A 16377-nucleotide genomic window follows, 5' to 3' on the forward strand; every position below is an offset into this window, starting at 1 on the left:
TAGGCTGTAAATTCAGCTTTTGACATCTCCATAATACTGAGCTAATTGAAACCTCTCAGCTTAAACTGATGAGCAGTCTGCATGCCTATAGTCCACTGCAGGGCAGAAATGCATTGCCTAAGTGTTTTGTCATGCTGGATGATGCACAGCTGTTGTTTGGAATGAACCCTGTGGCCCTGTGGTCTCCTGGCTCTGCTCTCGACCCACGCTGGGTCACGGATGTCAGAGCTTGAGATGGAAATACCCTTACCCTCCAGGGTTTGGTGGATGAGTGGCAGCTCTGTCTCCTGCTGTGGCTGACCTTGGGAGAGCACTTCAGACCCTAAAGACGAGAGAAACACTGATGGTGGTGGCGGTGGGGTAGGGGTTATGCTGGGTCTGCTGATTTGAGGAAGTTTCAGCAAAGTCACCTTCTTGACAGCAATGAGACCAAGCTATTGATGTAGTCTAGATAATCATGATTAGATAATCAGAATCACAAGATTAATCACCTGGGGCTCTGAGTGGTCATACCTCCAAATGATAGCCTATTCCATGTACCTCATTAATAATGTCAGCATCTTTAATTGAATAAAAAAAAAATATATATAATATGTAAAATATATAAAAATATTGTAAATTGTTTTCACAAGGCCACAACAGCCAAAAGATTACGGGATACATGATGCCTATTTGTTTATCATTCCAGCAATGATCATCTAACCATTAATACATAACAGATAAAACAGAAGAAAATATATATGTATATTTATATATAAAATATATATTTACCTGATGACTGCGAAACAGCCACCAGACCTCCTGCTGCCACTCCTCCTCCTCTATTAGCAATTGCAGTAAATGAAATTATGCCTGCAACAAAGGAGCGTGCTGTTTATTCCAGCTGAGGTAAAAGCTATGACCCCCAGAACAACAGGAGCAAGAACAATATCCTTTGAAACAGACAAGAAAGCACACAAAGGAACTACTTTAAAATGGATCATGCATGATATTAAAATCTTAGCATGTTTAATGACTTTTCCACATTCAAGTGTAATAGACTCAGTTGAAAAAGTAAACACAGGTTTCTTGGGAAACAAAACTATGCGACCATCTGAACACAGGATGGCATTAGAGAGTCACTTCCTCCCAGTCACTCTATAGTGTGTGATCAGCAAAGACAGGAAATGAAACATCAGTAATTAACATTTCTGAGACGGTAAGTCATCTCTTAAACCGAAACATCAGAAGAGAAACAAAGACAGAAATACTTAAGAGTATATAATTTCCAAGCCAATTTAGAGGAACAGGCTAACATCAACAAACACAGAAACCGCAAGAGATGAGATGTCTACAGTAAATTCAACAATAACTTCTGCTATGATGATAATTCAGAGCTGAGTCACCATTATTATTTAGCTGGATGTGTTATGGATGCTGTAACAAGTTCAACAGGGTTAACAGCCCAGAAAGTGAAACCAGATGTGTGTACTATTATGAATATCCATTTGGATTACTTGGTTCAAGTGATGGATGGCAATATCGTATTCCACTGAACACAAAATAAATGCAAAACTAGTAAAACAGATGATTGTTTTTGTCCTAATCAAATACAAGAGTAGTTTGGAGCAAGACGGCAGTGTGAACACTAAGTTAGGGTAATCTCTTGAATCTGGCTCATGCAGCTTGTTTAGAAAAGTTTGTGTTAAACTATTATGACGTCATTTTGACTCTTTTTATAAATGCAAAATTATGTATATTTATCATTTTGGACAGGACACGATTACTATGTTCCGGAGTGGAAAATCCAAACCCTAATGAGACATACTTGTCTGTCAACCTTTTTAGAAAAAAATCCTACGGTGCAGTACCACATAAAAGAAGTTGTGGTACTTCAACATTGGAATTCCTGTGGTAATCATGGCGTTCTTGTGATACATGTGTTGTGGTATTTTTGTGGTACTCTGAGATTTGTCTGCCATTTTTGGACAATTTACTATAAGACGTTTGGTGTTCTGTGGCACTTCCAAGGAAGTCTGACTTTGTAGTTTCTTGTTGTGTAGTGAGGAGCAAAAAAAAACAAAACTGCAAATATGACTAGTGTTTCCTCTACGCTGTGTGTTTTGTGACAAGTAAAACCAAACAATAAGATCCTGTCAGTCACGGCTCAGGGAAAATGATTCGTACAAAAACTGAAGTGTAAGTGCCGGACTATTCCTCGGCCAGGAGCAGTAACTTCCTGGTTGCCTCGCAATTGCCAGGCCAGCTGTTTCCCCCTGCTTCCAGTCTTCATGCTAAGCTAAGCTAGCTTCATATTTACCGTACAGACATGAGAGGGGCATCAATCTTCTCATCTAACTCTCTGCAAGAAAGTAAAATGTCAACGTGTTCCTTTAAAACAATGCATCATACACAGGTGGCCACAAGCACAAACATTACTATAAAGACATACCTATGTCCTATCCCTCCAGTTCACACATCCATAACTTTTTCTTTCTCCTCATTTTTCTTTGGCCTATATCGGTTTTGCTAAAAACCTCTTTAGTCCCTTCACGGCTCCAGGCCAGGAACACCATGTTCCCCGTTGTCTCGGCCTAGTCTAATCTCTCTCTGCTTGGACAGCTCATTAGCATCTGTCAGCGCGCCCAAAACTGGAAATGACCCGGGAGAGCTGAGGTGATGTCTGAGCCGAAGAAGTGGAAGTGAACAGAGAGTTGCTAATGTTGCAGGAGTGTTTTGACGACAGACATGACTGTTGGATGGGACCTCAGTCAAGACTTTGCAGGGGGGGTCATATGACGACAATGAAGCCCTGAGAGACCTGTGTGAAAAACTAAGGTGTAAAATTGTGTGTGTGTGTGTTCTTGCAGACGAACAGAGGGCAAAGGTGATGTGCATTACTTCACCACTTGACAAGACTGGTTTATGACATTATAAATGAATCACATTCTTTTTCCATGTTTCCTTTGATAAAACCTGCAACTAAGATTCATGCTGAAGCTTCCTTGCAGCTGGATGACGGAGCACAGCAGCATTTTATCACCCATCTTGCATTAATTAAATCAGAGTGCCATTCGTTCTCATCACATCATATGAGTGTGGGAATGGCAGCTACTTCAGCCATCCCTCATTTCTACTATGATGCATAACAACCGCAGCCCCAGTGGGCCCAGACAGGACCACTGTCCTGTGGGCATTTTATATACAGAGTGAAATCATAACAAACCTCTTCCTCACTGGATCCCACCACATTACTTCATTTTGGGTGTGGGAATTATGGCACTCAATCAAAATACACTGCTCATGACCTCAGTTTGGATAGATCTTCCTCTTCGATACCACATGTAGGGGGATGACTTCATATGTGGGGAGGAAGGCGTCTGTCAAACAAATGCACTTTGTCTTTTGAGTTTTTCTTTGCTCTGATTCACTTTGAGCGTCACATACAGGACGACAAAAAGGTAAAAAATAACTGAGGCTGCTGCAGAGCTGGTGAACTCTCAGGTATCTCCAGGTGTCCAGTGGCTACCAACCAGATAAAGAGTGTGTATGTGTCTGGCCACTGTGTCTTTCTGTCTATGCATTTGTGTCTGCTGAAGAGTGTTTCCATTTTATTGAACAAAACATTACGTCAGCCCCACACCCACATAATCCAGCAATGGCTGCGTGTGAACTAAACTGCTCTTTGGTCAGATCTGCGTTGCAACACAGAAGAACTGGCAAAGAGGGAGTGAATGTGTCCATCTGACATAATTCCTCAGTGAGTTTATCTGCCGGTTTAGCTGCGGTGCCTTTGCTTTTGTTTGCTTTGGTTTCCACCTAGAGATAAGAGTGTCATTGTGTTGCTTCTCTCTGGTGACCGGACCAGACTTTCACTTTAAGCAAAAGAAAGATGCAGGCTGGATGCACTCCGTTTACTCCTCACGCATAACTATTAAATACGATACCGCAAAAATCACCCCAACTACCTGATAATATAGAGGTAAATAATAAGCCGTCAGTGATTATCATGAGCTACAAACAAGTTAAACATTAACCACTAACAGATAACAGGGTTTGGCAGGAAACAAAGAGATTTGACTGGTACATTTTTGCTTTAGTAGTTGTTCAGCTCTGCCAGTGTGGCCAGATATTATTAAATAGTCAGAAAACACCAACAACCAATCACATTGCAGCAAAGAATTGCGCAGCAAAGCTCACTTTTGGCAGACAATCAAAAACTGTTGTACTGTGTATCTTGTCTATGTTGACGAAGAAGCAGAGAAGCCATCTGTAAAATCAAGTTATTTGACCTCAATGGTTACATTAAGATCATCTCCACATATGTAGACTTCAGGAAACTGCAACTTTACATGACTTTTTTGGCATTAAATCTGATGTCAACATCAGCACCATATTGGAAGCATCAAGCTGTTGAATACCAGTGCTGCAGGAAGAAAATATAAACTGATCATATGCATACATGATTAAAGGTCGTGTTCAGCTGTCTTCTACTTCCTTAAACCTGCAATAACAAGTTGTAAACACAACATAGATATATCATCACCTTTTAAGCTGATATGGAGAACTTGTTAGCAAACAGCAGCAGTTACAGAAAAATATTCATTCATAGTTATGTTTTACCTGGTGAATGTAGGTTCAATATTCACTCACTTGTAGCTCTGTTTTTGGTCTCTATATTGAAATATCTGGCTCTTTAGCTGCTAAATGCTCCACTGTGTTCACTAGGTAGTGTGTCTGTCTGCCATTTGGTGCTGAGCAGGTCGTGAACAGTGGGTTTTTACTGCTTATTCACTGAAAACGGTGCATGAGAGCAGTGAGAGTGAACCAAAACAGTAAAGTTGAGGGCCAGACAGCTGAAACTTGAAATAAAGCTCTGTAAAGTTGGGGGGAGCTGCAGATTCAGGTCATAATTCTCAATACGAGCGACCCCTTTCACATTGTCATTTGGTACATTGTTATGATAAAAGTATCGATTATTTCTACTTGAAAGTTATGTATTTGAAAGGACAGACGGAAGGGCAGGATTGTCCAAAAAGAATGTGATGTTATGGCTTTATTGGTTAGACCACTTGCTATAGCTAAAGCCTGGTCACACCAGAAAGTGGCAAAGCAAAACTCATCACATCTTTGTACCACAGACTCCTGTCTCATAACTGTCAAATTCAAACCATTTTTCTTTTCAGGAGAAGTTTATACTCCGACAGAGGAGGGTTAAATGAAAGTGGATGATGCAACACAGCTAAAAAGCTACAATAGCTCTGACTCTCCATTCTCTCAAAGGTCAGCATTGTCAAGACGCTTGCTATTCATCATGTCAAAGTTAACCACACATTAAAATCTGCGTGGATTTATTTGGCCCTGCGAGCAAATCCACTGATTACGGCGATTCCATTTAAATGAAATGCTATTTAACTGGTGCTATACAAGATTACAACATATTGACCTTGAAAGGTGAGTAAACGCTAGCCTACAAATAAAAAAGTTGGTGAACCAAGTTTAGGTGTGTTTACTTTCTATGCTTCCATGCACATGTCTAACCCAACAGTACCCTGGCAGCAACTGCTCCCATTGATGCAGAGCACAATTACTGTACCTCAGATTTAGCTTGCTGGCCTTGTTTTCTGCAAGCAGGGCCAAAAAAGCAGTTTAGCTGCCAAAGTCCTGGAGAGTTTGGCCACACTCAGCCCTCCTAAGTCAGCAATTGGTGGTTCCTTGCACCACTGTTAGGGCTTGGGTGGCTGCTGCCACCGGACTTTCCCAGCATGAGAGAATGGCATGGTTCAGCTGTCACCAAGGGTCAGCGGGGAGAGTTAGCTCTCTGGCTGGCCAGCCAAAACATCTAGCATTCAGCTAGCCTCAGCTGCTAACAGTGCCCGCATTGGCAAGAGTGGACGGGTTAAATATAGAACTACACTTTTAGCCTTGGTGACTCAAGTCAAAAAGAGTAGAGAGGAACAATGGAGGATGTCGCTGAGCGAAAAGACCTGGCCATGTGACAAAGGACATCACACCGCACCTCTGCCCTTCTTCTCCTCACTGGGCAACGGCCCCTTTCAACCCCGCTGAGAGTGAGCAGAACAGTGCCTGCCTCCCTCACCCCCCTCCCTTTCATTCTCACACACTCTTCAACTGACTTCTCGAATGGAGGGAAAGAAAATGAGAGGTGTGTTTTAGGCTGAGCAGAACTGGATAGGCTGTGGGAGTGAAGGAAGGAGGGAGAGAGAGAGAGAGAGAGAGGGAAGTTACAGTGCTCTGTTATTGCTCTCTACCGTTCCCACTCTGACCTGAAGAACAGAGAGGAGAGAGAGAGAGAGAGAGAGAGAGAGGGAGCAGAGCTTGAGATGGCTCTTGGCACAACTCAGTAGCCAGCACAAGCAGACACCACAAGTGGACCACACAAGCCAGAGGACATTAGTGGATACTTTACTGCTTTAGTGCCTTTTTTTCTCGAGGATTACCTTGGTGTGACTACTAATTGCTTAAACCTGGGGACAACACAACAGCAGGTAAGTCATCTTCTCCTAATGAAATCATTCTTGTTCTCCCTGCCCTTGTGTGGGAAACAGCCAAAGACAACCACGTGCCTCTGGCAGAGTGGAGCTTATCAGCTGTTCTGCTTTCAGACTGGGATACAGAAAACGGCTCAGGTACAGGTGCTGCTGCTTAGCGGCCACCAGTTTATGAAGCCAATAAAGAGCATTGTTTGATAGGAACCCACCCACTCTGCTTTGTTTGAGTCTGAGCTGTTCTGCACCGTATGAATGAAACAACTCTCCCCGTGAAGCATGTACTTAATTCAGCTCACTTTTTAAACATTCAAATGACATGGATCTCGACATGTTGCATTAATTACCCGTCCATGAGAAGACAAGGGACTACTCTTGGAGCTGTTAATGGCAATACAGATTTGGCACTGTGACAACGCATACAGAAAAGAAAGAGAGTCATGAATCAAACATTTCTCAATGAATTACATCTCATATGGCCGTATGAATGAGGTCATTTAGTGTGAAGGCTTTTGTGCTCTGCATGTGGGAAGAGAAGCCCACAACTTCACCAGACAACAGATAATGATGGTGCACCAAGAGATTAAGAATGTAGGAGAAGGAGAAGTAACCTAGTTTATTTGTCAGTTCATGTTTGGGAACGACATACACTCTTACAGAAATAAACACATGCAACTTTTGCCCTCAACTTCAACTCCCACTGCCGCCAACTCCACACCTCTGCAGCTCCATGTAGCTCTCACTCTTGTACTGTACACACACCAAATACAATACACAATGTACAAACACACACACACACCACTGCTTAACATTAAGAAGCGTCTGAGGCCTTCACGAGCTGCAGCCGGATGACATCTTTCATCCTGAATATTTATGGATTGCAATGACGCCAAAAACGAATTCCATTTCATCTGCATGAAGTCATCGGCTTTTCGGAGGAGACACATGCCTCCATGCTAGGCGCCGTCCATTTGTCAAGGCGCACATCACCTTGCCTCAGTAAACCGAAAAAGAGAGTATGAAATGTATCTCGCTCTCAGCAAGGGAATCTAACGCAGGTGTGGCTTACGCTGCTGTCAGAGATCCTTTCTGTCAGTGTCCAGGGGCTCTGTGCAACCTCACTCTTCCTCCTTCCCCTGCCTCCCACCCTCTCCAGATGATGCAGCCCCTGTGCACTCAGTGATATCACCACTAACCCGAGACAAGGAGAACTAGCGGCAAGATATCACTCATTAACATTTTTGTTCCGGCTTTATCTAAGCTTGTCCTCGCAAGCTCGGCACATGCCCTGCGAAGTCTGTGGAGCTCAGTCAGTCGAATGGCCTCTCGAGAAAGACAGATCTGTGAATGTTGACTGGGCAGTTATCAGTCCCAGCTTGTAAATGAATCAGCCGTACTGTAAATCAATAATGTGGTCCACGTTTAAACTGAAACCAAGCTGGCTTAGCTTGGCTGTTTGCCAAAGCAGCATTGATTTGAGAGGCACTAAATGCTTACCTCATGACATTACTATAGCTCTATGTCACTTGAGTTATCGCTCATGCAGGAGGTGACATACTGTACTTTAACTGTGAGGGGGCGGTGTTAGCTTGAGCATGAGATTGTGAGAAGGAAGACCTTTTTCTTTTGTTGTCACGTTCAGCAGTGTCAATGTTTAACCGACAGTAGCACTGGGAGATGTCACAAGATGAGAGGTAATGCTGTGTTTCTCAACTTAACACACAGAAAGTGCCTTTTACACAAAGAATAAGAAGATAAATAGCCAGTAAAATCATTTGAATTCGAAGAATTGATTTAAACTACGTAAGAGTTGCAAGAACAAGACACCATGCATTGAGGACTTGTGATGCTTCAAATGCATTGCTTTCATTATTCATTGACACCTTTACAGTCTCCTGCACATTATCAACTCAGTGGCCCCATTCCTTCCTTCCTGTGCACGTGCGTCTGTGCTTGTGTGTGCATATATAAGCTAATGCGTTCGAGGATACGTCTATGTGCATGAACATAATCACAATATGGTGGGAGGCGCAGCTCATTGCTGCCAGTAGTCGGTGTCTTCCCCTTACGTCTGGAGGGCCTCAACAACAGCTGTCACTGACACATGCACAGCTCCAGTCGTATAAGGGCCTCTGGTCTTGAATTCCAAAAATGCAGTTTAGACACATTTGGATATTTCGCAGAACAGTGGCACTTATAACTTGTGCTCCCTTGGTTTAAAAATAAGCCGCCAACCGCCATAGCAACCCAAGATCTTCTCAAGATCACTTGATATGTAGTGTGCAAGATGGCAAAGTATACTTGCTATAAACAGTAGATTGGTTGTTAATTGGTTCTTGACATGTACTAAGGTCATTCATGAAGTTCACTTACAGTAAGAAAATCCTGAGTGTCCGAACTTAACAGGCTGTAGCTGTTATTTTCCCTGTCTGTGTCTGGTTATCTCCTAGCACATACATCATGCGTTGCACCATTACATCTTTCTAAGCAGGAAAAACTCATGATGGTTTGATGTAAGAGGCATTTGAAATACCACAGAAGGGAAACCATATTGCCACCCTCTCTACACACCCCATGCTTTTCTTCTCTTGTCCATGTTTTTTGAGGGGGAGTGACATAATCATGACTCTTCCCGCGTGTGATGATTACAGCCACCCAAAGATCTCATCTGCCCAGTGATGTCACTGACGTGGAGGGGGAAAAAAAGCGTATAATTACTGAAAGGTCACTGTGGTTGATTGTCCCTGAGCGCTGAAGACCAAATATCACACATCCGTGAGACAGAGTTCTTCAACCCACTGCCATTTTATTGTCTACTTTATTTTTGTCCCACCTGCAACAATGCATTTCATTGTTTTTGAGATAACTAGTTGTTGTTTTTTCCTCTATGAAAAAGGTAAACAACAGACAAAAGAACACAGTCACTAAACAATAGAAATGCTTACCTACAAAACTTAAATGGGTAGTGGTGGTGAAGATTTGGAATAGTGCGGTTAGCCAAGTATTATCATTCCAAGCAGAGTGTAACATGTTTACAAGCTGAGGTCCAAAACGCATGTTTCAACCTAACCAAGTTGCTAAGGTGAATGTGTTAGCAAACATTTGACATACAGCAGACAGTACCGTTGCACTGGAGTTGTGTTTGTCACCACCTGACAAGTTTACGTCCAACAATGGCTCTCCTTTTACCTTTGTTTTGGTCTCCACCACCTCCTGAGAAAAAAAAACATCTGGGTCTTTAACTTGCAAGATGTTTGTCTTTTTTCACCAGCTGCTAACTTTGTCTACCATTTTGGTGCTGGTTTTGGTGTGCAGTTGGCTTATCAGAGTTTGTCCGATAATAAGACAAAGAGTCTACCGCCATGCTTGCGACTCTATGAAGCTGTACTGAGCTAAATGCTAATACAAGCATGACACCATGCTCTCAGTGACACAATGCTAAGGCTTCATCCTCAGGGGACCATGAATGTTTGTATAGAATTTCATGGCAATCCATCCAATAATTAAGAGAATTAAGATATTTCAGTCTGGACCAAAGTGGAGGACTGATTAACTGACAGACCGACATTGCCATTCATGGAGCCATTTCACAAGCATGGCTAAAAACAGCTTCCGGCTGTTAGCAATTGGTTAATAAGAGCAGTGAGACTGAACCATGCAGTTAAGTTTTGAGCCGTCAAGTGTCAGGTGACAATAGGAACCTGTGTTTTTTTCCTGCTTTTGCAAGAAAGGTATAATTATTTACATGAATTAATAACAACTGCATCCCAGATAGGGAAACCTGTTCCAAGGTCCTTGAATTTTTCATTCAGGCTTGCTGGATTGGCTTACTGGGATGCATTATGGATCATTAATGTTATTAGTTACACAGCTTTTCCTGCTATGACAAATTCAAACGCATGCAGTGAAAAATGACTATTGTCTGTTGGCTCATCGCTAAAAGCAACTCTTTTACAAAACATGTAATCATTCGATTCAGTATTGATATAAAAATATTAATGAATGCAACTTTAAACTGGGGTTTCAGCAGGGAAGAGTGTCCCGTATCCACTACCTTAGATATCACACATGTGTTTTATTTGATCCACAATTCATTTCGAGGTCTTGCATGGTCACCAGCAGAAAATACTCTTAATACACAGGAAGTAATGAATTGAAACCGGGAATGAACAGTACAATAAAAAAATTGCTTTAATCGATGATGGCCATAATTACTGCCAAAAGATTTTATTATGATCTCCATCTCTACGAGCTGCTGAGAAGACAGGATTGAGGAGTGGTCTATATCTAAAGAACTTAATATACATGTAGGCATGTCCTGTCAGTAACATTAAGTAACATGAGCATGTAATCAAACAAATGCAATTAGATGCCTCCAATCAGCATGACTTTTTAAACCTGCTCAGTAACCACTACAATGCTATAACGTGTCAAAATGACAGGGAGCAAAACAGAGTGCTATGAAAACAAAGGGGCTGTCCAGTCAAAGCGATGCATTTAATTGATGAGAACCTCATCCTTGGCATGCCAAAATGCCCAACATTTCTATGCTGCGCAAACCTGATTAGTTCTTCTTCTGAGAGAATGTGGGAGAGTCCAGACAAATGGCTGACCCCATGACATTGCACCATATCTGAGACTGCTTCATCCATATGTTGTCTTGCTGTTTCTATTCATAGAACAGTCAGAACTTGATCTCTTCCTTGATCTCCATGCCGTCAAGATGATATCCACTCATGCCATTGGTCCAGAGGAATTTGGTGCTTGATAAGTTGGTTTTGGTTTACAGACTCACGATAGACTGAATAAATGCTGTTGCTATGGGAATTTCTCTGCATTTTGAGGCCACAAATGGATGTGTTCATTTTCCCCATCATGTATATTAAACTAATTATGACGGTTGGAGGTGAGTCATGTATTCCAGCAGCTGCATCCATCCATATGCTTGGTGACAGTATGTGGCTTAAGAACAGTGGGGCTGGCATGTTGTGTGACTGAATGCAATATGCATCAAAGTCCCCCTCACACGTCAATATTCATATTGCATGAGCCAAATTAGAGCATGTTTCAACTTGTAAAGATTTCCACAGGGATCATATGAGTTCATAAAATGCTGAAAGTGAATATTTAACAAACTGCCACCAGCATAACTATCATAAATATGTCATATGTGACTGATTCAGGAACTACCTGTGTACCTACATTCCTCTTGAAACCTAAACTGCTGAAGCTACAGTAGTCTCCAGTGAGAGGATCAGGTTAATGTGACATCAGGAGAATACTACAAGATGAAACCCACCACCTATGCTGACATTTTGCTCCAGCATGGCATGCCAACATTAGAGTTATTGTCGCAATGAGGTATTAATAGAAGCCATCATTACAGGAAGACAAGCTGTAAATGCTTCAGTTTTGTCCATGAAGGCTCTTTGACAGTTCAATTTAGTATTACTGGAAAAAAGAAGCAGAATCTTAAGGGAATGAGTCCATGTCTGAGTCGGCGTTGCTATGTGAACATAAAAATGCTTGTCATCCTTCTCTGTCTAAAGCGTCTTTATTTTCCTAGAACATGACTGTTATGTAAAATCTGACCCCAGAGGTCACTGGCCGTCTAGGCTGGAACGCGCTGTCCATCAAAATCCTGGAACGGAGTGCAGCTCTGTGCCCTGGCATAGGAAATAGGTGCTCAGAGAACTTTCAATATCAGATGGATTGACCTGTAGCTTCGAATCTCATCCGCGGCTACAGTTTTGATTGAAATTCCCCCTATCTTGGCGGGCCAGTGTGTTTTTCTTGTCAGGACCAAAGAGCCTCTCAAGCGTACTGCATTTTATCAGTGTCCTCTGAGTCAACAAGTTGCCAGACGCTCGCATGCAAAGAACATTTCCCACTCCTTATTTAGTCAGGTTGGGTTTGTGGTGTGAATATATCAAACTCACTGAATCAAACAAATCATGTTTCCTATAGCATGTTGTTACATTATTTGCAGTTGCAGTCCTCATCCCTCATCTCTGGCAAATGAATTAAGCTACAAGTCAGACGTTTATCACCAGGCCTTTCCCTTCCTCACTTCTTCTCTCTATGTGAATAGTGTAAAGAGAGAAATAACATATAATAGGTGTCACTACTGTAGGGCTGGGACTACAACTACCAGAAGCCATCATGCCAACAGTTCTGCTAATCTTGCTAATGCTAATGTTCTTGCTAGTATTTTACAGCTCAGCAACTGGAATATCTGCACATAAACACTAGCTAGTTTAAATCCAGACTATATGCGCACATTAACATTCACCCATCTTCTGTAGCATTGACGTCTCACAAAGTAACACAAAAGTCACTTGAGTACAACTAATTATTTATCAGTTAATCATTTTTGATTCATCAATTAATCACTTGAAACTTGAAAAAAACCAAACCCAAAGATATTTAATTTAGAATAATGTAATCTTAACATTTGAGAAGCTGAAACCAGTTAATATTTTTTGCTTAATTAAACAACTGAAACATTCAAAACAGCTGCTGATCTTCTATTGACTGACAAATCAACTAATTGTTTGAATTATTAAGCAGAGCGTCTATCACTGATAATATGAAGTTAATCTGACGTGTGTTACAGCTTCCCAATGTGGCGGCTATCGAAGAGCACTGTGTTCTTGTCTATAATGCTTGGAGTAAATGGAATTTCAGACCAAAGATAAAAGTCACGTGGCGAACATTGGAGATATTCACGAACTTGCTGACTACTGACAAATTTTATAGCCTGTTTTTTCTCTTTGGAGTGGAGGCACGTGTTCTGTTTGAGCCTATAAATACTCACATATTTATATATATGTGACAGCTGGACTTTCCCAAACCATGGGATAGATTTGGGGTCCCGCTTTAAATTTAGGCTCAGGCCTTGACTGGGGCCTCGCAGGGTATTAGGCCACCCTTTCATATTAGAAGGCACTGTGGAATCGGATGTCGGGCAATCAGTAACATTGTGCTGATGGTTTAGATGCCGTGAATGCATGTGGGCATTGTGGCGGGTTGGCGCAGACCTCAGAGTAAAGGCTTATTGTCTGCCAGCTCTCCTTTATTTTCCATAAAGACAACTGGGAATGTTGCATGTCAGACAGGAATTCAGGCCATGTGGCTTTGGAATCCCCATTTGTTGCTCTGGAGAGTTCACTACAATCAAGACTGCAGTGACTAGTCAAGGTGGATCAAAGCCTTGTCATCAATAGGACCTGTGAAATTGTAGTGATCATTTCTACAATTAGCTGTCAACGTGTTTTGCATCAACTGGACTCCATTTAATGAAACTTACAGCTGCTATAATCAATATTTTTATATGAACAATAGATCAAATGACTATGTGAGATGTGAACGGTGTTGCTCATAGTGACAAACCCGCAGAGAAGTACCACCCAGCTCCTCAGTTTCACTCAGTTCTACAGAGTGTTTTAGCATCTTTCAGCTCATTGTTTTGGTTTTAGAGCCCACAACTCTATTGGCTTGATTCAGTCTCATTGCTCTCATCAGTGTCGTTTCCAGACGCAGCAAGCAGCTGCACGAAAAACTCACTGTGAGCTGAGCGACCTACCCAACACAAGCAACATCAGACACACAAAGTTAGAAGCTGATGCATTTAATGGCGCTTTGGCAGCTCAAGTGGCAGATATTTTCCTCTGAAGTTGGTTGAGACCAAACCAGAGCTAAAAGAAGACGGAATGATCGACTTAGATTCATCAGCTTGACTTAAACAGGGCTCCAAATGAATGCTAATGTTACTCCATGTCTGCTGCTGATAATGTAGGTAAAAAGGCAACTGTGTGCTTACACGTTCACCATATAAACTTTATAAGCTGAAAATAAATCAGTGTTGTGTTTACTGCTTGATGTGCTGCCCCCAAGTGGCCAAAACATCAATAAAGGAAGGTTTACGTAAACTTCCACATGCCTTGGAGTTTCTGATATAATCCAATCATCGCAGGAAACGCAACATTAAGAGAAATGTGTTTATTCAGAGCCAAATGGAGTGTAAGGGCGTTAATGTAAACATTTGAATTGCTTTTGACACAGAGATATATATCAACGTATTAACTGTTAAGGGAAAATTCATTTGGCAGTGCACATGCAACAGAAAAAATGTCTTTTGCTTGAATTTCAGACCCTCTGCAATAAATCAAATGAGGGAGACAAGATACTTGACTGTTTATTGAATTGCTATTTTATGATAACTTTTTACAGTCATTTAGCTCTCAACTACACACACACCCACACTCTCCTGCTTGCGCTGTTGACCCTGAGTGACACCACAAAGCGAGGTGAGCTGTTACAGTAGCTTCTCTGGATTTTCATGGCATCAGCCCAAAAATTAAAAATAAACCTGCGTGTGGAGTGCCTAATTCAGTATCAACCATTTTGTCGCCCATACTCTGCCCAAGTCATTTACAGTACTGCACATGTTTCATCACTGTCATGCTCCAGTGGTGCCAGTTTTAATGCCCTCCACTTCTGGGCATTTCTCTGGTCATTCAAACTCTCTGGCGCTGCTTGAATGGTGGAATGAACACTGTCGGCGCCTGTGCACGCTGCTGTGCACGCTGCTGTGCACGCTGCTGTGCACGCTGCTGTGCTCCGACATTTGACTAAATGATAGTGAGCCCACAGCTGAAACTAATAGTTATGGACAGGAAAGAAGGCACTGCAATTAATCTCCAGTTAAGAACCAGTTCTCATTGGAGCCAATGTGCACTCACTGAACTCCCAGAACTAAGATAAGGAATGGACTTAATGTGTTGGTTTGAACTGAGAGATGCATTCACTGTTATCTTACACTCTTCCCTCTCATGTGCTTGGATCTTTTTCCTGGAAGCAGGTGGGATTCAAAGAGATTGGTTTCAAGCATCATTAGTATTCACTGCAGTCTTAACTTCGCCGACCACTATTACAGAAGAAGATAAACATTTTTCTTGATGTGAACCGAAACCTTTGATAGACTCGCTTTCAAACCTTTCAACGTTGCATATAGAAAGTCTAAGTCCTCTTCTATAACAGCCCATTTGCTTTTATCACCTTGTTTTCATCTAGTCAGACCGATTCAAATGGTTATTAATGTTCTACCTCGGGCAGATTGTCTCAAAGAGATTATCTGGACATAGATGTGTGTGTTGACATATATTGTACCATATATACACACAGTGCGCATGCATGTGTTTTGTGTATGCTATTGCATGCATCCAATCCTGTGCTTAAGAGAGAATTCATGACATTTTGGCGAGCTTGTTCAGGATGTCTCAATGCATGATTCAGAGGTCAGGGTGCTATGACATCACCAGGGTGCTATGGTGGGGATTTTGGAGGCCTGGGGGCGTTTTCTGTTTGTAATTAAAAAGTGATGTTGATGTCATATCTGAAATCGATCACAAAGAGTGCACATGCTCAATGTCTCAAGGCTGTTGTTAGAGACCTTAAACAAACACATGCCTGCACACACATACACTTAAACACATTCACACATTCTATCCTCATGATCTTTGATCATTTACTGCATTTACTGCTTCCCAAAGAGGGGTACTAATGCAGCTAATTTGTGAAAAATGTTTCCACACATTTGTGTTAAGGAGGAAAATAAATAACCAAACAGGAAACTGGTGTGATGCTCATCTTCAGTAAATTTATTGTCACAATAACCACAATAAGTAAGCTGCCAGCTATGATAAGCTGACTGCACAGTACACCCCTCCCACCAACCTGAGACAGTTGTAACACAACAAGCGAGCAGAGAAGTTAAAAAGTTAGCTAATAGTAATAGATAAATAATTGAAATAGGAAGCTAAAAGTAATTTATAAACACTTGAAATAGTTAGCTAAAAGTGACAGATAAACATGTATATATATATAC

This window comes from Enoplosus armatus, chromosome 15 (assembly GCF_043641665.1).
Source record: "Enoplosus armatus isolate fEnoArm2 chromosome 15, fEnoArm2.hap1, whole genome shotgun sequence".
Taxonomy (NCBI): domain Eukaryota; kingdom Metazoa; phylum Chordata; class Actinopteri; order Centrarchiformes; family Enoplosidae; genus Enoplosus; species Enoplosus armatus.